Here is a 23,538-nt window from a genome sequence, read left to right on the forward strand (position 1 = left end):
GAATGTGGGGCGAGACGATATGTTGCGTTCTGAGATAATGTCGGTAGAGTGTTTGACAGGCATTAACTCAATTTGTGCTCGTTCAATTAATGCATAAGCGATATCTAAGACGGGTTCACACAAGTGTGGGAATTTAATTCCCCAAGGAAAAATATGAATCGGAGCTTCAAGGTCAATGCAACCTAAACATGCGGAGAGAACAGATGACGACACACTGACCCTATCGTTCGTAAACAATTCAATGCTTGTTTTCAGCAGTAGTGATTTTGCCTGGAGGGCATTGTTTACATAAGCTACGCCACCCTGAGCTGGTAAAAGCTCAAGTTGATCATGTGCAATTCTCAACAGCTTGTGTTTCCACAGAAAGAACAAAGCGTGACTGTTGAGGAAGTTATATGTTTTTGTGGGAAGAGGAAAAATCTGACAGAAATACCACAAAAGACTCAATGCTTTTTGTTTGAGAAATGAATTCCTACTGATCATGTTCATATTGCGAGTCTTATGCTGTATTAAAAGACCACATATTTTGTTTGCAATTATGTCAGAATTGTAGTGAATGGTTTGTTTGGTGTTATTGAACCATTCAATACCTAGGATTTTAACTGAGTCAGCAATCGTATAGTGCGAACTGTATGTAGTCCGGTATTCGGGATGTATACACAGTAGTTTTGTTTTGTCTTTATTTAAAATCGCTCCAGAAATTTGTTGATACCTGTGTAAAAGGCTCTGAATATCTTCTAAGGTAGAAATACTGTTAACATAGAAATGAACGTCATCAAGATAACTTGCGACAGAAATGGAAGCTTGATAAACTTGTATGCCAGTGAGTCTGGTTTGTGCCGCGTATATGAGAGGTGCAACCGAGAAACTGAATAAAAGGCTCGACATGCTATCACCTTGAAGAATACCATTACAGAAAGGAATGACACAACTGAGACTATCATTGAGTTTTAATTTAGTTGTCCTGTTATGATATACTCCTTGTAGCATGGGCAAAAAGGCGCCATTGAAACCAAATTTTTGTAGAACTTTTAAAAGATGCTCGTGTGATACCCTATCAAAAGCTTTCGAGAAATCGGTAGATAAAATAGCAACGGGCGTAGGAGAGGCAGTCTCATGATAGGCTATAAAATCTCTTATGTTAGCTAAGGCTTCATGAATTAAAGCTTGTTGCCCATGTCCATATTGACAGGAACTTAATAACTCTCCCACATATTGTTTCATACGAAGCGCGAGACATCGTGTTAAAATTTTTAAGTCCGCACTTAAAAGGCTGATAGGACGATAATTGTCTATGAAATTAGAGTTAGGCAGTTTAGGGATTAATACAGTAATACCCGTGGATAGAGATTCCCCTAAGGTACAGGTATCTCGATATTCATTGAAGAGGTCCGTAAGAAACGGGGCCAGAATATCAATGAAAGTAATATAAAATTCTAAAGGTAAAGAGTCAATACCAGTAGATTTACCACGTTTCCCTAATTGAATTGATCTCTTGACTTCATCAAGTGTGAAGGGACTGTTGAGATACTCTTGAGCATTTACATCTAGGTTTAGAGGAATAAAGTCCAAAAGAGATTCATCTTCATTATGTACATTAGGTTTTGTATACAATTGTTTATAATACTGAACAAATTGGGGAAGTACCTGCGAACCTTCATAAATTTGGCCATCCTTGCCCTTAATAGAAGAAATTAACTTTTGTTTGCCTCTGAGTCGTTCTTTGTGAATTTGCACGATGTTAGCTTGTTCCGTGTCATCGGCCTGGACAAGTTTGCTTCTAACAAAAAAACCGCGCATGCGTTGTTTATGCAACGACAATAAATGCGCTTTGATTTCTTGAATTTGAGGCCTGACCAGACGTCCTCGTAATTGTTCTTGCATGTATTCTTTGAGAAGACTAGAGTAATAGTTGTATTGAGTATTGTATGCCTGGGTCCGTTGAATACAATATTGTTTACTTATGGATCGAAATCTAGGTTTAATTCGCTTGTCCCAAAAATACATAAGTTTGCCCTGATAGCGTGATATTAACGGAAACAAGATCCGCCATTCGTCTCGAATTAAATGCTGATACTCAGGGTCCATAAGTATAGAGGTGTTAAAATACCAAAGGGGACTACTTCTCAAAAATTTGGATACTGGTAGGGTTATTCTCATAATTAGAGCATAGTGATCACTGAAACAAACAGGTTCGAGCTTAATATTGCGCACTTGTGCAACAAGTGAGCGGCTTATGTAAAAACGGTCCAAGCGACTAGATGATTGTGAAGTATGAAATGAGTGACCCGGTTCAGCGGGTCGAAAATGACTCCACACATCCACTAAATCATACGTATTTACTATGCGCTGGAGTTCGGGAGAAAAGTTAAAGTTCGGAGTCTGGTCAATGGGTTGTAAAACGGAATTAAAATCTCCACCTAATATACAAGGGTGAGTACCATTAAATAGAGCCTGAGCAAGGTCAGTGTTGAAGAAATCTTGGCGCTCTCTCTTGTTATGAGAACCAGAGGAAACATAAATATTACATAATTTGATGCGTTCAAGCATACCAAGGGAGATTCGTTCATTTGGGTAATCATTAATTGTCTTAAAAGCTAGATCACTACGATAGATAATTGCTGTACCTAGCCCATTCTCTGTAAAACGAGAATAGCATGTATAATTGGAAAGAGAACCATATTCTGGAAGGGCCACTTCTTGAGCGAACAACACATCAATATCTGCTTTGTAAATAAAATCTCTTAACGCTTCTTATTTAACAGAAGTAAATCCATTTAGGTTAATGGTTGCAAAACTAAAACTATACATAAACAAAAAGAAAGTGAAACGAAGTAGCAAACACTGCATAAAGGGCTGAAAATGATACCACAATAATACAAAGAAGATAATTATAAATCTTCCCCAACAGGGGTACCAGCTTTCAACTTTTTCAAGGTGGCCCGTGTTCGTGCACCTGAAACAGGTGTAACATCTGAAGAACGACCTCCTTTAGAAGTTTTTGAAACTCCAGTAACAGTTGCCTTTAATTTGGAAAGTTTACGTTTTTCATGTACAGGGGCACTAAGATCGGATTCACTGACGGAATCACTTGTGAGTGATTGCACATTCCGGTCACGGGTGGTATTCGAGTCGGCTACCAATGGCACAGCAGACTGATTATCGTGGTCCAAGGGAGCACTAGAATCCATTTGTAAATCCTTTACTGACTGTTGGTCACCTACCTGAGCTAGTTGTCCTTCCTTGAGAATTTCTTGGGCCTTACATTCAGGAGTAGACTGAAGTACTGCAGTAGATTCCAGAGGGGCAATAACTTCCGGGTCAGTAGTACGATCTTCTTCCATTTGTGGGTCGGGGCGAATCACGGGATCGTGGGATGTTTCAGGTGCTGGAATGTCATGACTTGAAGAAATACCAGGGTGAGCAGAGTGAGCAGAGGAAATTCCGTATAGTTATCAGTATGCAGAGACACCTTTTCATGTGGGAGATTATAAGGGGTACGAAGCGGTGGCAGTGGAGAACTGCGAACTGGCGGGTAAACTTTGAAGGGCGGTCCTTTTTTTCGGGGACATTCTTGAACAAAATGGTCCTGTGAATTGCACAACGCGCAAGTTTGGATTTGACCGGAATAACTACAGAATAGGCGCAAACCACACACAGTAATAAATGAAGGAATATTTTGTTTAACCTTCATTTTAATTAATTTACGTCCAGTACGGGTGACATAGACATGATCCGCAGAATACTGTTCGTCTAGGATTTACTGTATTTCACCATACTGAGAAAACACTCGTGTTAACTGTTGATTACTAAGTTCCATGGGGCACAAAGACACCTTAACGACGGTAATACTGTTGTCAGCGAGATCAATAGGAAGTAAATATTCCTTGTCACTATCGGTGAATTTGACTTCACCATGAGTAGAAGATAGAATTCGTTCACACAGAACCTTATTGACTAACTTAATATACATTTGTTTCTTGTTATAGTCCAGTTCAATGCTGTGTATTTGATCTATGGTTAATTTAAACGTGTTTCGGATCCATTCATGGACAAAAATTGTAGAAGGCTTTTGACTTACTTGACCAAAATTTATACGTAAGGTATTTTGACGTAAACAACTCATGTCGAAATTTCGTCGTAGAACGACCACAAAATCACTCGAAGAAATAAATATATGAAGAGCTAGAAGACACTAATAAATTCAATATTCCACTAAGATGATCGCACAGTACACAAACTTAAATCGACTCGTCGTGTGTTACAACACTAACAGCGAGCGAGAGACGATGTGAATAGCACGAAGTCTCACGAACGTATGCCTGTTCATTCCATCTGTGCAAATTACGTTATATCCGCAAGAGAGGAAATCGAAACTGGATGTTCGGAACAGATAAATCTTCGAAAAAGACTAGAAAATAGTAACCTCTTTGGTTTTGTTTTTTTTTTTTTTTTTGAAAACAAAATTTTATATGTACTATTTCACAAAAATTTTGTTTCCATCCTATAATTCAATGTGTTTTATTCACGTTGAAATTTGATACATGCTACATCTCTCAGAAATATACACTTTTCCTTTCGAACACTTGTAACTTTTCGTTACGGTGCAGTTTGGACTTTTAATATAGGGTATTCCTTATAGAAATTTAGTAGCAAAATAACACTCATTTAATTTTCTCTTTCTTTCTTTCTTTTTTTCGTTTTTATATGTTTGTTCAGTTTGCATTAGTAGTCTGAAATGAAGGATATGACCAACGTTACCTAATGGATTTATTAGAACGTATTTTAATCAGTACGCCCAATAAACACTACCGAATTTGCAATCGAACCACGCGGAAGAAAAAACATGTGCATGAAACTTCTGGCTTTATACTATACATTGTTCAGCGTAAGCTCTAAACTCCGATAAACAAAACATTTGTATCCTTCCGCTTGTCACAAATACGATTGGCTAGTGACGTATCACTCCCACTCCCCACGTGAAGGCGCAATTTATACACGTGCGTTTTGACAATACTGTCTCGTGTTGTCCAGATACTTAGAGCAGCAGCAGAAAAGAAAGAAAAAAACTCGAAAGATTTAAAAAAGTATTTGAATTTCGCTCGTAAACAATTGTTGCTTAGTGAGTAAAGGTTTACCTTATTGGTGTTTCACCACAACACTTGCGGAACCGAGATTCATGCCAGTCATCTTTCTTACTTTAAAAGCAGAACACCCGACCACAGTCGAGTAGGCGCCATAATTACTGCACATGCTTAGTGTTTATTTCTATTGTTTCATTAGCCACACTCGATTGCAGTATTGTTAGATAATCCGTATTACATTTTTGTCATTTATAATAATATAGCAGTTTTATATGAAGATTCATAGTAAAAGTATTAATGCAATCACATGAACTATTTTGTGAAGAAGGAGTACAAGCGTCGGTAGGACAACAGCAAATCAGCGAGATTTAGTTTCACGTGGTTTTTTTATCGCAGTTTAGAGCTTACGCCGAACAATGTATATATGTGTCTCGGAGATCTACAGTTCTACTGGAATTTGGGTATGCTATCCTTTATGAAAGTGATTTAATGAATGTTTAAAGCATCTTCTATACATTCGAATAGTTCTGAAAAAATATGTAAAAACAAACGTTATTTCTATATTACTGTTGGATGTCTGAAAACGGAACTTTATAATGTTAGATTCTTTTTTTATTACGTTTGAATTCCACATTTTTATATGTTCTTCCTTTTGATTTCCTTCTTCTCTCCTCTTCTTTAAATTTCTCTCTCCCTCTCTGCCTCATTTCTGAATCTCTGTGTAATAGACGTCCATTTGTTTATTTTTCATTGTGTGTGTTTGAGTTTCTCCCTACATCAACTCACGAATCTTGTTTTGTCTCGGTTTTGTTATTTCAATTTATTGAAACTAATACATGTGTAGTTTGAAATTAGCATTGCGCTCATGTTTTAGCTAAATTTAGTATGGGAGAGAAGAAAGAAGGAAAGAGAGGGGTCCCTTTACCTGACACGATTATGGGATAAGAAGGTGTATATTGGAGTGTCTAACTGCAGGACGTTAGCTGTCGCATTTTTTTGATGCGGAATGTACATATGCGGCATTTTCAATAATAGGTTGGACAAAGCTAATTTTTGTTTACTTATTTATAAACCTCAGCAGAACAATGCTTCTGTGAGTTGAATTAAAATCATAAACAGCAAGCTATTCGCAGACAGTACATGGAAGAGCATTCTTTGTGTGAATATAAGCCTTTTGATGGTAATTGTTGTCGGACAGAAAAAATCTTATAATCAGTTTTGTGAGAACTATTGCTGTAGTTTATTGCTCTTTTCTGCAGATTCTTCGCTTTTGTTCTCTGCCATAACGGCCAATGACCAGAATCAGCTACTGACGCAAGCTCCCGACTGGTTTTAGAATCGATAATTGATAATAATTTGATAGAGAAACGTTAATATTATTAACTAAAGTGTCTAAATGTTGCTAAAAGAGACAAATGTAGCAGAACTGACTTCCTATACAAAATATTTCCCAGAACGAACTTGTGGTGCTTTCTTTCTTAAGTAAGCCTCCCGAGTAGCACAAGTATGTTTCGTAAACATTGATTTCTAGTTGCCAATCTTTAATCTACCTTGACCAACAAAAAAATAATTCCTTGGAAGATAAACTAAAATCGAGGAAACGGTTTAAACGTTAAATTCAGTTGCAGAGTGCTTTGTGTTTTTACAACTTAATTTATAATTCGTGCTAGGGGCATTCCATAGCCACGGCATGACCGTATCCATCCTAGACTTGCCTGCTAGGATCGATACGCCTATGATCTGCGGGGAACTACTGTCAACATACCAGGCTTGATATTCACCGTAGTAGACTGAAGATGGTTTTAAAGAATATCAATGGGTCTTAGGAGTTTAAACTATGCCTTTAAAACGTTGAGAAAATCGTTGAAAAGCCGGACATTTGTCCGTTTAATGAGCGATTATCTTAGGATTTCAAATAATTCATTTTTTATGATGTCTCTATGTGCACATGTCGTTTTTGTTTGTCCACTAATATTTTCGAAAATTCTGATTTCAGCGCACCTTTTGCTTTAGGTAACACTGTTCAGCTTACGGAAAGGTGAAAGAATCGTTTAAAATTCAATAAAAATGTTATATAAAATATTCTTATTGTTGACAAGTTATTAGGAAGGATTATTTTATACACTAAGACCAGTGGCGTATTTACGATTTTGTTTCGGGGAGGGCTTTGCTAAATTTCGGGGGGGCTTTGCCTGAAAATGTGAAAATTCTGCAAGATATTTCATATACTTTTATAGTAAGAAAGATTTCGGGGGGGGCTTAAGCCCGGAAGCCCCCCCTCTAAATACGCCACTGACTAAGACTAAACGATCACTACATTAGGGACACTTATTAGTAGGGTGTTCGTTCTCTTCTGGGTAATCAAAGTATTCAAACGCTCACGAATACATTTTTCAAGGTATACCTCTTGTATTCTACAGGTTCAGTCCAAGCCATCTATGCTGTAGCAGTTCCTGCACGTGGTGCACATTTGGGCGTTGTGCAGCACACTGCACAGTACATCCCAGCATGTTCCATACATGCCTAATAGGGTTAAGTCTGAGAATTTTGGATGTCGGGGTTGTATTGAAAACTCATTTTCATGTTCTTCCAACCATTATGTAATAAACGCAGCCCCATGACACCTTCCGTTCTCCTGCTAGAATATGGCTTTGTTCTCTTAGACTTAGAGGTATGGGTTGCAATATCTTGCGGCATGGAAAGTTTAGTCGAGTAAGAAATACTGTGCGTCGCTTCCCAGACTCAGACAATAAACAGCACCGCCACAGTCATATTGAATTACCATGCTGCAACCAGGAGACGTATACTTATGCTGTTTCCAACAGTCTCATCGACATGGTTCAGTGAAAAGCGGAACTTACCACTTCAGATAACCTTCTTTCATTGATTCATAGTCCAATGATCCATTTGCTTTTTCCCATGTCAGACGTATGTTATTTTTGTGTTGTTGTAATAGTATTGGTCTACGGCTATGATACCCTACCCGATGTAGGTATGTCACATGGTCATGGTTGAAATGTGTTGTAGCATTTACTGGTCCACATTGTCCAGGTGCGTCAATTCCTCCATTGACATACGCCTGTGGTGAGATACCATAGTGCTATTCGTTGTTCATTTTCTGCCCACTGGATGTACCTGATCCAAGTGTGATTGCTTGGCGGATGACTGTCCGTCATGAGCACTGTTGGTGAAACCTTCATACTGTATTGCTTGAACATCCCACAAGTACGACTGCCTCAGGTGTACTGGCAGCAGTTATTTGTTCCCCAACATTTTGCGCTATTCAAAAATTACTCACATAATTTTGTTTGCTCATAACGGGCATCAGCTGTGATCTATTCTGTTCGGTAGCCGTGCGCGTCTTCTATGTTACCTGATCATGACATGGAAGTTATATGTTATCGATATTTCATGGCGGTTATTCCTATTATAATGATCGTTCTGTTCATATAAAATCTAGCTGTTAAGAAAGGTTTCTTTCACTAACTAATTAGCAATGTGAATTAGTTGTGGCCTTTTGGAAACTAAGGATCAGGCCGGAGAGGAATGGAGGGCAAGGATGCGGAAAGCCAGCGGCTCTGGCCTTAAAGAAGGTGCTGTCACGGCTTTCAACTGTTAATACTGAGGAATATCACGAAGATCCCCAGTTTAGATGACCGGCTAGAACAAGGTTCGTGCTCACGTTCGACCTACCCCACCCCACCGGCCAGGTAACAAATTGTCAATGTTAATTATAAAAACGAAACCGATTTCAAAGAGCGTGATAAAAATAGCAGAGTAATATTTTCCTAAAGCTTCGACTTACACTACCACGTGCCTACTACTTATAGCTGAATTTCTGCCAACTTCAAAAGTTTGCTTTAGTTAGTAGGCTGGAGGTACTATTAATCAAAGCTTTTAAAACTATTACTTTGCACTCCAATTACAAAAAATATTACTCTTATCACATTTTTAGGTCGGTTTCTTTTTTTTCGCTATTTTCTGCTTTTAGTTTTCCCGTAGAAGGAAGATTTTAAATCTAACCAAACAGCAAGTTGAAGAACCAGTCATGAAGCCAAGGACACCAAGCGAAACATATTCCAATATAGTTAACTGTTCGAAGAGTGAGATAATGAAAATTGGGGCCTTACTCAGCAGTGGAAGAAGCCGTAGACCAGGATGAGAAGAAGGCTGAAGAAGGGAATGAAAATCCAAACAAGCATCAGAAGAAACTAGCAGTGGAAGATACCCTAAACCCGGATGAGAACAAGGCTGAAGAAGGGAAGAAAAAACCAAACAAGCATCAGAAGAGAGTAGCAGAGGAGATACCCTAAACCCGGATGAGAAGGCTGAAGAAGGGAAGAAAAACCCAAACAAGCATCAGGAGACGGTGGCACTGAAACAAACTTTAAACCACAATGAGGAAAAGACTGAAGAAGGGAAGGAAAACCCAAACAAACATCAGGAGACAGTAGCAGTGGAACAGACCGTAAACCAGGATGAGGAGAAAACTGAAGAAGGGAAGGAGATGCCAAGGAAGCATCAGAAGACAGTAGCAGTGGAAGGGACCCTAAACGAAGATGAGGAGAAGAATGAAGAAAGGAGAGAAAACCAAAATTGAAGAGGGGACTTTAGAAAAGAATCGAGAAAGAGATGAACATTATTTCGCTGAGAAACGGAGCTTGAGAAAAAGAAAAAAATTCTGACTCAGCTATTTAGACTATTTCCCTGACCATAATATCATACTTAACCAGGCTTGTCCTTCCGAAAACTCAACAGGTTGGTCGGACACAACACAAATTTCATCAGATGAAGATATATTATATGTTAAGAGATAAGGGGTTTCAGGAAATTTAGCTGCAAAGTCGAAATCAGGTGATGGTTACAATGAGTAAAGCAGTGCTAGGAAACGGAGGAGGATTGCAAGTAAAGATATTTCTTTTACACCAGAAAAGAACATCGTAGGGGAAAAGGGATTGAGAATTAAAAAGAAAACTCCTCAAAAGAGACAAAAAAAACATTAAAGCAAATTGGGCAAGCCTACAACAAAAACAGGCAAGAAAGAGTAGAGAAGAACAAATACAACAACACAAATGCAAGTCTTGCACAAATAAATGTTCTGATATTTCGGAAGAGAGGGGTCATTCCTTATTTAGACATTTTTGGTCCCAAAGAAAAAGTCAATATAATACTTAGATAAGGAATTCTTAATCACACCAACAAAGACAAAATTTAAAATCGAATGATCAATGGAATTTGATCTTAGGAGCAACCAGACAAGTTCCAGTGAAAAGATGGAGGTTTCAGGAAGAGAGCTCACGGGCATCATTTTCTCAGTATTTTATTAACGAAGGTGAATTCTGTAGAAGAGTTTGTCTTCAATTCTTGCTCTTAACATTAGATATCTCACAAAGGTTTGTGAATTACACTGTTACACAATCCACTGAAGGCTCAGCAAAACCTGATGGTCGAGGACGCCACTCAGTTCGCCCCAATGCGATATCCGAGCGAGATGTGAAGCTCGTTGTTGAATTCATTCAAAGACTTCCTGCAGTGCCTTCCCACTACTGTAGAAATAAAACAACACGACTATCTTCCCGAGGATCTAAAAAACGTCACTTATTTCTATACGATTTACTCACGTGCAATGAATGATGAAGGAAATATTCCGGTGAGTGAAAGAGTTTTTCGGGATATATTTAACTCAAAATTCAACCTTAGGTTTCATAGACCCAAAAAAGACAAGTGCCAGAAATGTATCGCATTTACCAACAAGACAGACGTAACCAGAGAATAGAAAGCTGATTACATCCGACATATTGCACCTAAGGCTCGTTTCAAAAAACAGCAGAGTTTAAGTGGTAGTCAGGAAGGAACACTAATGTCGCGAGTCTCGATTTGCAGAAACTTTTGAGCGTACCTCATGGCGATTCCATGCTTTTATACTACACACAAAAGTATTATGTATACAATCTCTCGATATATGAATCAAAAAGCAGAAATGCATACAATTATGTATGGGGTGAGAGCGAACGTAAACGAGGTTCGAATGAAATCGCTTCCATCCTTTCGAGATATATAGATGTAGTGGACGAATGAGGTAATGTTTCAACTCTAATCCTGTATTGAGATAACTATGCCGGTCAAAACAAAAATAGAAATATTTTGGCCATGTTGAAATATGAACTTGAAAAATCCAAAACCTTGCAACGAATCCAAATCAATCGTTTGGTACGGGTCACATATGCCTGTGGCCAGGGGTGCCCATCTTCCCCAAAGCCGATGGCGCACTCCCCCCCAAAACTAATAATCTCTTCCCTCCTCAAAACTCAAGTCCTCTAAAAACAATTGCCCAGTGTAGCAGTAGTTTTTATAGTACTAGTAATTGTTATTTTTGTTGTTGTTTTTATTTCCTGTAGTAGTATTATAGAATGCTTGTAGTAGTAGTAGTAGGGGCAGTAGTAATTATAAAAATGGCATTACTTTTATTAGTAGTCTTGGCAGTGTACAATACTAAATATGTTCTATAAGGATATTGAAGGGTATAAAAAATTCTACACACTGTGTATGGCACAGGTATTCTTTTTTTACAATTAGTAGTATTATTTTTTCTTTACAAAATATTGATATAATTCCCTTGTACATGAAAAGTAAGACGCAAGTTACAAGTTATTGAGTTTGATACCAAAAGATAATGTTGTCCCCGAAATTAGTCTACAAAAAGAAGTGATATCCAAGAAAAAACATTCCTGTAAAAGAGCCAAGTACGAGTGGCCTTTAAAAGAATTGAAATCACAAAAATAGGCGCCAAGTTCTGGTGGACAACAGTTACAAACACTCACTGGCTTACTTCAAATTTAGATTTGAAACTTGGCTGTTGTCTGTATGGTTACCACTAGCTCACAATTGTGTCAAACTACTTTATAATTTTCAAACAGACAACATAGGCAAGTTTCAAATCTAAATTTGAAAGTGATTCCTTGAGTGTTTGTAACTGTTGTTCACCAGAACTTGGCGCCATCCTTTAATATAGCAACTTGCGCGGTACTTCATTCATAGTTTCTAAGCAGGGGATTCATTCTCGAGATTAAAGAAAAACAATCGCATCATGTTCCAATGTTATTCTGACGACAGCAAAATTACTTATTCGACATTAGAGTAAAATTCTTCCCCAATTTTTTTTTATTGACCCCAATTTTTTTCTCGATGGCACAACTTGCGCCATTCATCCCTCCTGTGGCCGGCCCTTCTCTCTTAAAACAAACCAACCTTTCCTTTCATACGGCTACTTGCGCGGTACTTCATTCATCGAGTATCGAAGCAGGGGGTACGGGTTTGTGAAAATTAGCTTCTAAAAATCGTGTTTTAATGCTATTCCGACAGTAAAATTGCTAGTTCGAAAGTAGAGTAAAATCCCCCCCCAAAATTTTTCTCAATGGCGCAGCTTGCGCCATACATCCCCCCTATGGGCGGCCCTGCCTGTGGCCAGTGCGCATGGTAAATAGAGAAAGCATCTTATAATCAAAAAATTGAAAGTCCTTCCGAGTAGATTACCGTGAGAATGGCGAGAATGAAACCACATCCACATAATGTTGAATTATTGAAGCATGATTTTTTTAGAAATTGATCAACTTTGGCAGGCCAAATCTTCAGTGCTAAGAAACATGTGTCAGGGGAACATTTCTTGCTGTTAAAAATGAGAGTTGTTACTTTTTCAAAAAAATAGCGAATTTTCCAAAGTATTTAATGACTAAGGACGCAGTGTATCTTACTCTGACACTTCGCCCAGCAAGACAAAAGCAGCCAAGCAGACCTTATGCAGAGGCCATCCCTATCAGTAAGGCCAAGTGTCAGATCTTGTCAAATTGTGTAATCAGAATATTCTGACAAAGCACCTACACGGGTTCTACCAGCAGTTGCCATTTGTTGCAGTTGCACAAGATACCCTTCCTGATACAGATAAAGAGGACACCGAAGAAAAAATTCAAGATTGAAACATGTTGTCATTTATTATTTTTTCCTGCAATAGTTAAATATTGATCAAGTTACAGCTTTATGAAGTTTCGACAATTTGCATTTATTTAGTAAATGTATGATGCAAATTTTCATTGTATCAGTAAGCTTAACAAATCAGTAATAGTTTGCAACATCCTAAGCTTAACGAATTAAAAACTAACGCTAAACATAAATGAGAAAACTAAATAATGGTGTCAGTTATTATTAACTTCACCATTCAGAAGATTAGATTAATTTTTAAATATAAAGGAGAGATAATCCGAAGCATTTTTCTTGTCTAATTGATTTGAAGCAGCATTATTTCAAGAAGCGTTCAGTATTTTACCGATCAGTATAGAACTAACATTCTTCAATTAACAAATCAACAATTTATTACCATTTATTTTCTCCCTAAATGTTGCTTAACGCAATCAAACTATGACATCGTGTGCCTTAAAGCATTAATATGTTTGAATGAATGTCGTTTGAAGCACTGATTTGTTAAAAAATTTTTGTAAGCAAAAATGAAATAAGCGCCAAAATAAGTGAATATATTGAAACTATTATATACGTCACTATTGTATTTGACGGAGCTTGTTTAATTATATTAGCTCTACTTTTCTTACGAAACTAGTCCAAAAAAACAAACTTATACAAGAACAACCTCCAAATTTAAGGTTTTCGGTTCAGCTGTAAAATTTTCAAACTGTCGCTTACTGCATTAATGCCGGAAAGGGATGACATGTTTCCTGCAGTAGTCAGTCCTTTAGTTTGACGATAATCTGTTGTGAAAACGACTCTGCATAACAGCGTTGCCAGACTCACAGCTCGGAATTATTCCAAAACCTGATTGAAATTATGCTAGATTCGGTCAAATTATGCTAGATCCTCATAACTACTAATTCAGGAGTTTTAAAAGAAGAAAAAACGAAGTTGAGATACGATAAAGTAACTTAAAATATACAGAGCGCAAGAATGCGTGGATAGAACTCAGTACTTCACGCACCAAAGCTTTAAGTCAACTAAACTAGTGCAGTCGTTGCCAGACTCAATGGCGTATATATCGTATAAATGAATACAAAGTGTTTATTTACATATTTTAAAAGAAAATTACCTCGCAGCATAAGCGGAGTTGGGAATTGTCTGCTGGGGGGCAGATTTTTGGTCGGTCTCGGATCTTTCATTTCAGGAATAAAGATGGTCATGAAGTCAGAAATAAAGATGGTGAAGTTGTCAAAAAGTTGGGGGAGAATGGCCCCCAATGCTCCGCCCATGCCTCGCAGTTAAAGGATTAGAAAACCCTGGGTAGAGCCACAAAAAAGCCCAAAGCCGTTTCTAACTTACTTCGGAAAATAAGACTGCTTGTATGGTTTACCAACTGTATGAATCAATGGAAGAGGATACATTTCTGCCGTTCTTTTTCTTCCCACGAGCAACTTCTTTCTCATCTCCAGGTTTTATGGCTTTTTGATAAACTTGCTGAAATTATCCTAGATTTGGGTGGGATGCTAAAAGCAAGATGCTAGATGCTAAATACATGCAAATTATACTAGATCTAGCATCATTATGCTAGATCTGGCAACGCTGCTGCATAACGTGGACTATTATTAAAACAGATGTGAATGACCTTCTGGGATAAATGACAAGACTTACATAGTCAATATAGCCGCGTTCTATTTTTTATTTTTAATTCGATCCCTCAAATTGACGTTGCGTTAATCTTTACATATGTCACATGAGATTTCTATTTTTAATTCAATCTGTCAGAATTACGTCTTTGGAAAATAAACGTGGTGAATAAGCTTCCCTACGTGGTCCTGAAACGTTCCTCATTGCTTCCTATATTTTATGGACCAGTGCCCCAAATATTGTTTTAATATTACGTACATATAATGTACACTCATGTTCAAAATGATTGTCGCATATCTATAACTGTTTTCTTGTAAGAATATGATGTGATAATGGTTTTCCAGGGTACTTTTAATACTGATACTATGTACATCGTGTATATAATTGGGAAATGTATATTTGTAGTAAATTTCATAGGAAAAGAATTATAAATACGAAAATTAGAATGAGTAAACCAAAATGTTGCTAAACGTACAAGAAAATTTTATTTTCGTTTTACTGTTCTTATTTACGGCTCTTTCGGCTTGAAATTTTCTACATATATGACTTTGCCGATTATACACATACTAACATTATAAGAAATACCGGGAGAATTCGTTATCAAATTATATTCCTAAAACAACATATTTATAGACAAGCGACAATAATTTGAACATGAGTGTACATTTTGGAATGTGATTACCCTGCAATAATATCCCTGAGAATTAAAATCCCTTAGTCTCGAACCCAGGACCTACATAGACACCATACACAAAAATAATTAGTTAAGGACAACATGATTATTCTATCATAAGTATGGTGGTTTCACTTACCCGCGTTTTCTGACCTACTGCGCATGCGCAAACTGTTCCGGTTCCCGTTCCGGTTCGGTTTCTGTTCCGATTCCGGCTCCGACCTCTGTTCCGACTCATGTTCCAGTACCTGTTCCGGTTCCTCCGGAGCAGTTTACGTGCAACAAGTAGCCTTTTACGACTATGATCACCACACAGGAACACGCATGCGCAAAAAGATTAGTTCGAATTACACACAACTGAACGACTATGAACAAAGTAAAACGCCCATGACACTGCCGGTAGTGTTTCTTCAACCATTATATAACATTAGGAATGTATTCTTTCTCTTTTATAAGCACTTTTTTTTTTTAAAATCAATGGCAGAGTTAAAAAAATAACAACAGCATTTAACAATATAGCATAAGTCTGGTTATTCAAATAGGTAAGAAAATAATTTCAGAGCTACCAATTTCGGCGACAACCAGATTTAGTAAGTTTTTGTTGTTTTATTGTTGTTTTGTATGCTGAATAAAGAGTACGGCCTTTTGTTAAAATATATAAACACACACACACACACACACAAAGACAGAGAGAGAGAGAGAGAGAGAGAGAGAGAGAGACACTGTTTACGGAGCATTTGGTGGCCGATGCACAGTTCCAATTTAGTAGAAATTAGACGCGTGCGCAGAAAAATTGTAGTTGCAATTCCCACTCCCAAATCCAGTTGAATACAGTAGCAGCAGCCTCTATGACAAGATGCAGAAACCTATGGCATAATTCGCAATCCTAGAGAGGGATACAATGAACATATATTCCAACTCACAGTCCAGAAAGGTTGTGACAGCATGGAGAAATGCAGAATCGGCACCTAAATAACATACAAAGCCCATCCGTTTTACTTGTTAACTCTTTTATGACGGAAATAGTGAACCAGAGATTACCACACACACACACAACACACACAGTTTACGGAGCTCTTGATGGAGCATGCGCAGTAAAATTAAAGTTTCAATTTAGTACAGAAAATACAGTTCCAGTGTCGACTCATTTTCCAGTTCCGATTCCGATAACACACAGGAGCAGCAGCACACCATGAACATAAAGGAACAAGTAAAAACATCAGCGGCCGAGTTTTTCAGTGTTTATAAATATTGGGACCCTAAATAATATACAATGTCCTGCACTCTTTTACGATCACTGTACATTACGGAGGTGTATGTGCAGTTCCAATTTCGATTCTAGTGACAGTCCCGGTTCCAATTGCGTATGAACAGACTGCGAACATATTTAACCTAAGAAAATTATAACAAACTATTACTAAAAGCTACAAGCACACTTTCTTTTAACCCTATGTAACATTGCAGAGCTAATAAAAGTGAATGACTTAATTTTACACATTTGAACACGTATGTAACATAGCGAAAAAATCACAACTTTTTACCCTCTTACATGTAGAGAGTTTTATAACACTATGACATATCGTTGCAATTCCTATTTAACATAACAGAAATTACATAGCCGTGGCCGCAAACTTTTTTCAGCTAGAGGCGGGTTTTCTGCTACAACAGGAGACCTGAAATTTGTAGTCTGCGCGTAAAGACCGAGGACTTTCATAATTTCAATTTAATCAATTTCGTAGGGCTCAACAAAATGATATCACTCTTATGCGTAGTTTTAGAGGTGCAGCGCGGAGCATACCTTCATTCTGCAGTTTAAGACATCACATATTGGGATAACTGCAGCGTCCCCGACAAAGTACAGGGTGGGTACAAAGTCCCTTTTAATAGACCCCTGCCTGTTTTTCCAATCACCGTATTTTCTAGCATTAATACAAACCCCAGAGCCAGTCCTCCTGTTACGGGACAACGTTAATCCACATGTGGAAACAAAATAGCATCTCCCATACTCCCCGTACATTGCATCTGTTCCATTCCTTGGAAACGCCAGTTCAAATGCTTTCTTCGCGATGGAATTTATGGCCCTCCAGAACGTTGACAGAAGGTCGTCGATGCTGATGGGAACAATTTTTGATGTCTTACGTAACATATCGATGTTCTAAGCGATCAAGTTGACGTCAAACAAAGGTCATATAATTGAATATAACTCGAGGTCCGTATATTTTGTGAACAGTTCCACATATTTAAAATTAAAATTTAGTTTTAATACTAGGTCAGCACATAAATTATGTACTCAAATGGTCAACTCGAGGTCAACGTGGGGGACCATTTGACATATTTAGTTTTCGGGTCACCATATAGATGATGTACAAAAGTGGTCAGCTCGAGGTCAAAATGAAATTTCAAAATTGCAAATGACAACCGCAGGATCAGAATTAGTCTTACAGGTAGCTTTGGCAAGGTGAACCTCGTCGGAGGAATGGGCAAGGTGAACCTCGTCAGTGGTAGAGCGTACACCTCTGGTGCATGGGGTCCCTGGTTCGATCCCAGCTCGCGCCCTGTGGACTTTGTGGTGGACAAACATAGTGCTCGTGGGTTTACTCGGGTTTGTCCCGTTTCCTCTCACCTTCTCCATTCCACCATTTCATTCATCTCTCATCATCACCGTCTCCTTTAGCCTAACCGGCATAGTCCTGGGACGTAAAACGCCAAGATTTCATTTTTGCATTTCTCCATGCTGTCACAGCCTTTCTCGAGTATGAGTTGGAATATGTGTTCATTGTATCCCTCTCTAGGGTTGCGAAGAATGCCATAGCTATCTGCATGTTGTCAAAACGGCTGCTGCTACTGTGTTCAACTGGAATTGGAAGTCGGAATTGCAACTACAATTTTTAGCGCATGCGTCTAATTTCTAATAAATTGGAACTGCGCATCCGCCAGCAAGTGTTCAGTAAACAGTGTGCGTGTATGTGTGTGTGTGTCTGTATGTGTGTTGAGTGAGCCGAAATGCAATTTTTAGGTTTTACATCACGAATATGAGGGATATGCTAAATAAAACAACACTCGAAGTGAGAGCGAACCACTGAAAAACCACAGCTGTTATTTTTAAGTCTCTGCTCTACTATGTTGCCATAGTCTTTTTTCACACTAAAAGCGAGTAATACGGGTAGAAATTTTATGTGATTTATGGAACGAAAAACTGGTCGTAAAAGCCCTTGTCATAAACTATAAGGTCTTTGTATGCGGCATAAACTATAAGGTCTAGATAAAAGCAAAGATTATATTCGTATTTAACATGTTCGAAAACACCTATATACTGAGTTCCACCCAAATCGGTTAAAATTGACATAAAAAGAGTGTATTCCACATAAACTGTAAGACCTAGGTAAAAATAAATATGGTACTCGTAATCAGCATGTACGAAAACCCCCCATGTGCCGAGTTTCATCCAAATCGGTTAAATTTTTCCTAAAAGGGCGTATCTCATATAAACTATACGACCTAGGTAAACACAAAAATGATATTCGTAATCAGCATGTACGAAAATCTCTATATGCCGAGTTTTACCGAAATCGGTTAAAATTGTCATATAAAGCCCTATATCACATAAACTACATGACCTAGGTAAAAATAAATATGGTATTCGTAATCAGCGTATAGGAAAACCTATTTATGCCGAGTTTTGTCCAAATCGGTTAAAAGTTTCATAAAAAGGGCGTATCCCACATAAACTATAAGGTCTAGATAAAAGCAAAGATAATATTCGTAATCAGCATATAGGAAAATCTCTATATGCCGAGTTTTATCGAAATCGGTTAAAATTGTCATAAGAATGGCGTATCTCACATAAACTATAAAACCTAGGTGAAACCAAATACGGTATTCGTAATCAGCATGTCCGAAAATCCTCATATGCCGAGTTTTATCGAAATCGGTTAAAATTGTCATAAAAAGGGCGTATCTCACATGAATTATAAGACCTAGGTAAAACAAAATTTGGTATTCGTAATCAGCATATACGAAAACCTCTATATGCCGAGTTTCATCCAAATCGGTTTGAAATTATCAATAGAAGGGTATATCCCACATGAACTATCAGACCCAGATAAAAACAAATATGCTATTCTTAATCAGCATGTTCGAAAACCTCTATATACCGAGTTTTAACCATATCGGTTAATATTGTTATAAAAGGGCGTACCTAACATAAACTATAAGGTAATATCTGTACTATACGTTATAATCATAAAAAGTTGCAAAAACACCGCCGCCTGCTTCTGTGTGTTAAGGAAACCGGAGCTGGAACAGTAGTCGTAATTGAAACTGTAACGTTTCTGCACATGTCTGTTCTTTCTACTAAATTGGAACTGTAATTTTATTCGGCATGCGCTACCAAGTGCTCCGTGAACAGTGTTCTTGAGTGTGTATGTGATTTAATCTCTGCTTCACTTTTTTTCGTCGTGGAAGAGTGAACGAGGAAAACGGATGGACTTTGTATGTTGTTTAGGCGCAGCTTTTGCATTTCTACACAATGTGTTGCGTAGTCTGTTGCTGCTGTGCCGTAGCCTTTCTTGCGTAATCTAAAAAAGTCTGATCGTAGTCGGGTGCAGCTTCTCCGGTGTTGTGTATTCGGAACCAGAACTTTTACTCCAACTTGAGTCGAAATAGTTTGCTCACGCGCCACCAAATGCTCCGTAAACCAAATGTGTGTTTGTGTGTGTGTGTGTGAGAGAGAGAGAGAAAGAGAGAGAGAGAGAAAGTTGGAAAGGAAACCACACGCAAGCGGTGAGCGAACCACTGCTCTACTATGCTCAATAATAGTTGGAATATGTGTTCATAGTCCTATGTCGTACCTTTTGTAGTCTGTGGTCTGCTGCTGTTGCTGCTGTGTTCAATCGGAACCGGAAGTGGGAGTTGGAACTGTAATTTCTACTAAATTGGAACTGCTGAGCATGTGTAAACAAGTGTGTGTGTGTGTGTGTGTGGATGAGAAATGGGTCATAGTCTTCTATAACGGTTCAAAAATAGTGATCGTAACAGCCTAGTCGTTGTGTAGTCTGCTCCGAAACCGGTACTGGAACTTGAGTCGGAACAGGAAGCGGAGCCTTTCTTGTGTAATCGCTACAGTAGGTCACAGTCGTAAAAGGGTACTCGTCGTGTAGTCTGATCCGGAACCAGAATTGATACTGCAACCGGGAACAATCTGCTCATGCACTACCAAATTCTCCGTAAACCAAATGTATGTGGGTGTGAATCACACGCAAGCGGGGAGCGAACCACTGCTCTACTATGTTCAATAGGAATTGGAATATGTGTTCATAGTCCTATGTTGTAGCCTTCGTAGTCTGTGGTCATAATCTTCTATGTTGTAGTCTGCTGGTGGTGGTTATGTGTTTAATCGGAAACGGAAGTGAGAGTTGGAAGTGTAATTTTTCTGCGCATGCGTGCAATTTGTACTAAATTGGAAATTTAATTTTACTGCGCAAGAGCAACAAAGTGTGTGTGTGTATGTGTGTGTGTGTGTGTGTGTGTGAATAACCAGATTTGTTAAACGGTAGTGCTATTTTTTAATCTTTGTTCTACTATATTGACATTGTCTTTCTTTTCGCATCAAGAAAAGTGCTCGTAAAAGAGAACGCGTATACCCCTGAAGTTATTTAATGTGAAAAAACGCTACCGTCGGTGTCATGGTCGTTCATAGTCTTGCTGTTGTGTGTTATGTTTCTGCGCATGCGTGTTCCCGTATAGTAGTAAAAGACTACTCGTTACACGTAATCTGCTCCGGAGGAACAGGAACAGGTACTGGAACATGAGTCGCAACAGAGGTCGGAGCAAGAATCGAAACATGAATCGGAACCGGAACATGACAGGAACCGGAACTGGAACATGAACTGGAACAGTTTGAGCATGCGCAGCAGGTAAAAAATCGCGGCCAAGTGCCACTACCCTACTATCATGCAATATATTATTATGTTAACCTCTTCACGGATATGACATCAAATGATGCCACATATTTATCAGGAAAATAATCCGATTTTTTTTTACGAAGAAGAGTGCGAACTGAAGGTAAGTAAAAACAAGTGCTTCAGAGTATTATTTTTTACTTACCCTCTGTTTGTACTCTTCTTCGTAAAAAAATTCGGATTATTTTCCCGATAAATAGGTGGCATCATTTGATATCATATCCGTGAAGAGGTTGAAAATGGCTGGTAATAAATTTATTTATATTAGACTTTTCATTTGTATGTACACATAAAGTCAGAATGACGACACATTGTTTATCAGATATTATTTGTCACATAAATGACTGTAGAGGAGAGTGCAAAATTATCATACCAAACAATCTGCATATGTAAAACCTTTAACCTTTACGAAGAGTGATACACTTTTTCATCGACTGAGCTAGATCAAAGCAACACATCTTGTAAATTGGTTTTGATCTGGATCAGTATTGTATGTGATAACCTGTGTCTAGTTGAAACAGGTTTATAGTCATTTTTTTCTTTTGATATTCTACGCAAAGATTGATAAGTCTACATTACATATAACGTTTTACAGGCTTTTAACAATATTTATATTATCATTCTGATATATCTTCTTTCTTTCTTTCACTCTTCTTTTTTATACTATGCTTACTTTCACTTCTTTCTCGTAATTCAGTCTCTCTTATCATTTCTCTACCTATTATCCCTTCTAATGAACTATTCTTGAAGAAGTCATTCTAGTATCTTCTTTCTCTTTCCGTTTCCTTCCTTTGTTCTAATTAGCTTAAGTTCCTTATCCTATTCTTAGGAAGATATATGTAATTGTGGCCGTTATGGTCGTGTGCTATTATACATGGACTAACATTTAAGGGTCATCCCATGTCAAATCGCCTAGAGCACTGTGCTTCAATGTCTCAGATTCTCTTCCATAATTTTTCATACATAAATACCAATGAAATTATGTTAAATTATTTTTTTTTCGATTTTCTGGATGAGAAACGGGCCGGGGAGAATCTGTTTTAAAAAATGTGAATTTTGCTTGAATTTTTCTTTTTGGCACTCAGCATCATGGCACTAAATTACCATAACTTCCTTATTTTTGAAATAATTGGGCTCATCCTGGTGTCAATGAGTTGATTTTGAGTTTTACGTCCCGTTGAGCAGCGAGGCTATATGAGACGTGGACCTACTGATTAACGTGAAATCCGAACCACATGAGCTCCCGCCGGGAATCGAACCCGGGTCTCCCACGCCAAAAGCGCGTACGCTAACCGCTTAGCCACGAAGGAGCTCCATCCTGGTATCAAGTGAAAGCTTAATTTTCGCTCTTTCAGTACATCTTAAGTAACCTTGGAAAATGTTACACTGTCAAACATTAAGAGAAAAAAAATTAAGAATTTTACAAATTGTGCCTTTGCTCAACAGTTACAACTATAAAATTTTAGAAACATTTTTTGTACATTCATCTTAACACGTACATGGTATGGATAAAAAAATAAAGAGGGTGTTTTTTTTGTAGTTTTGTAATTATTATTTTTTATGTACAGAAATATACAGTTTTAAGCGTTGTTACAAATTATGTAATTGCTCGTAAGTTACAACTATGAAACTTTTGAAACTTATTAAATAGAATCATCTTAGCCCATACATGATATGGTTAAAACATGAAAAGGGCGCTTTTGGTATTTTTGTAAATATTATTTTTTGGTATTTTACATGTACGGAAATATACTGTTTTAAGTGTTGTTACAAATTGTGTCATTGCTTGTAAGTTACAAATATGAAACTTTTGAAACTTTTGAAATTGAATCATCTTGGCACATACATGATATGGTTAAAATATAAAACGGGTGCTTTTGGTATTTTTGTAATTATTATTTTTTTGGTATTTTACATGTACGGAAATATACAATTTTTTGTTACAAATTGTGTCATTGTGCGTAAATTACAATTGTAAAACTCTTGAAACTTTTTGTAGGGTCATTTTAGCACGTACATTATATGCTTAAAGTATAAAAAGGGTGCTCTTTGTATTTTTGTAATTGTTATTTTCGTACATCAGAGTGCAATTCATGAATCGATCTGGGCCTTCTATATTCTACTGGCCAGGAAATGAAGACTTTTGTTGGATACCTTTTCAAAATATCATCTGGAAAGTTTCTGTTCCGTCTCTTTCAGGCCAATCAGCCCGGACTTA

At 37.7% G+C, this 23,538-nt stretch overlaps 1 protein-coding gene across 1 annotated transcript in view; it reads right to left on the reverse strand.

Moving 5' to 3' along the window:
* LOC145692256 (RNA-binding protein 4F-like) overlaps positions 1 to 23,538 on the reverse strand; it is a 343,186-nt gene that overhangs the window by 119,420 nt on the left and 200,228 nt on the right. The gene's annotated exons all lie outside the window — the stretch shown is intronic.

Source organism: Thermobia domestica, chromosome 8 (genome assembly GCF_964235325.1).
Source record: "Thermobia domestica chromosome 8, izTheDome1.hap1.1, whole genome shotgun sequence".
NCBI classification, from domain to species: domain Eukaryota; kingdom Metazoa; phylum Arthropoda; class Insecta; order Zygentoma; family Lepismatidae; genus Thermobia; species Thermobia domestica.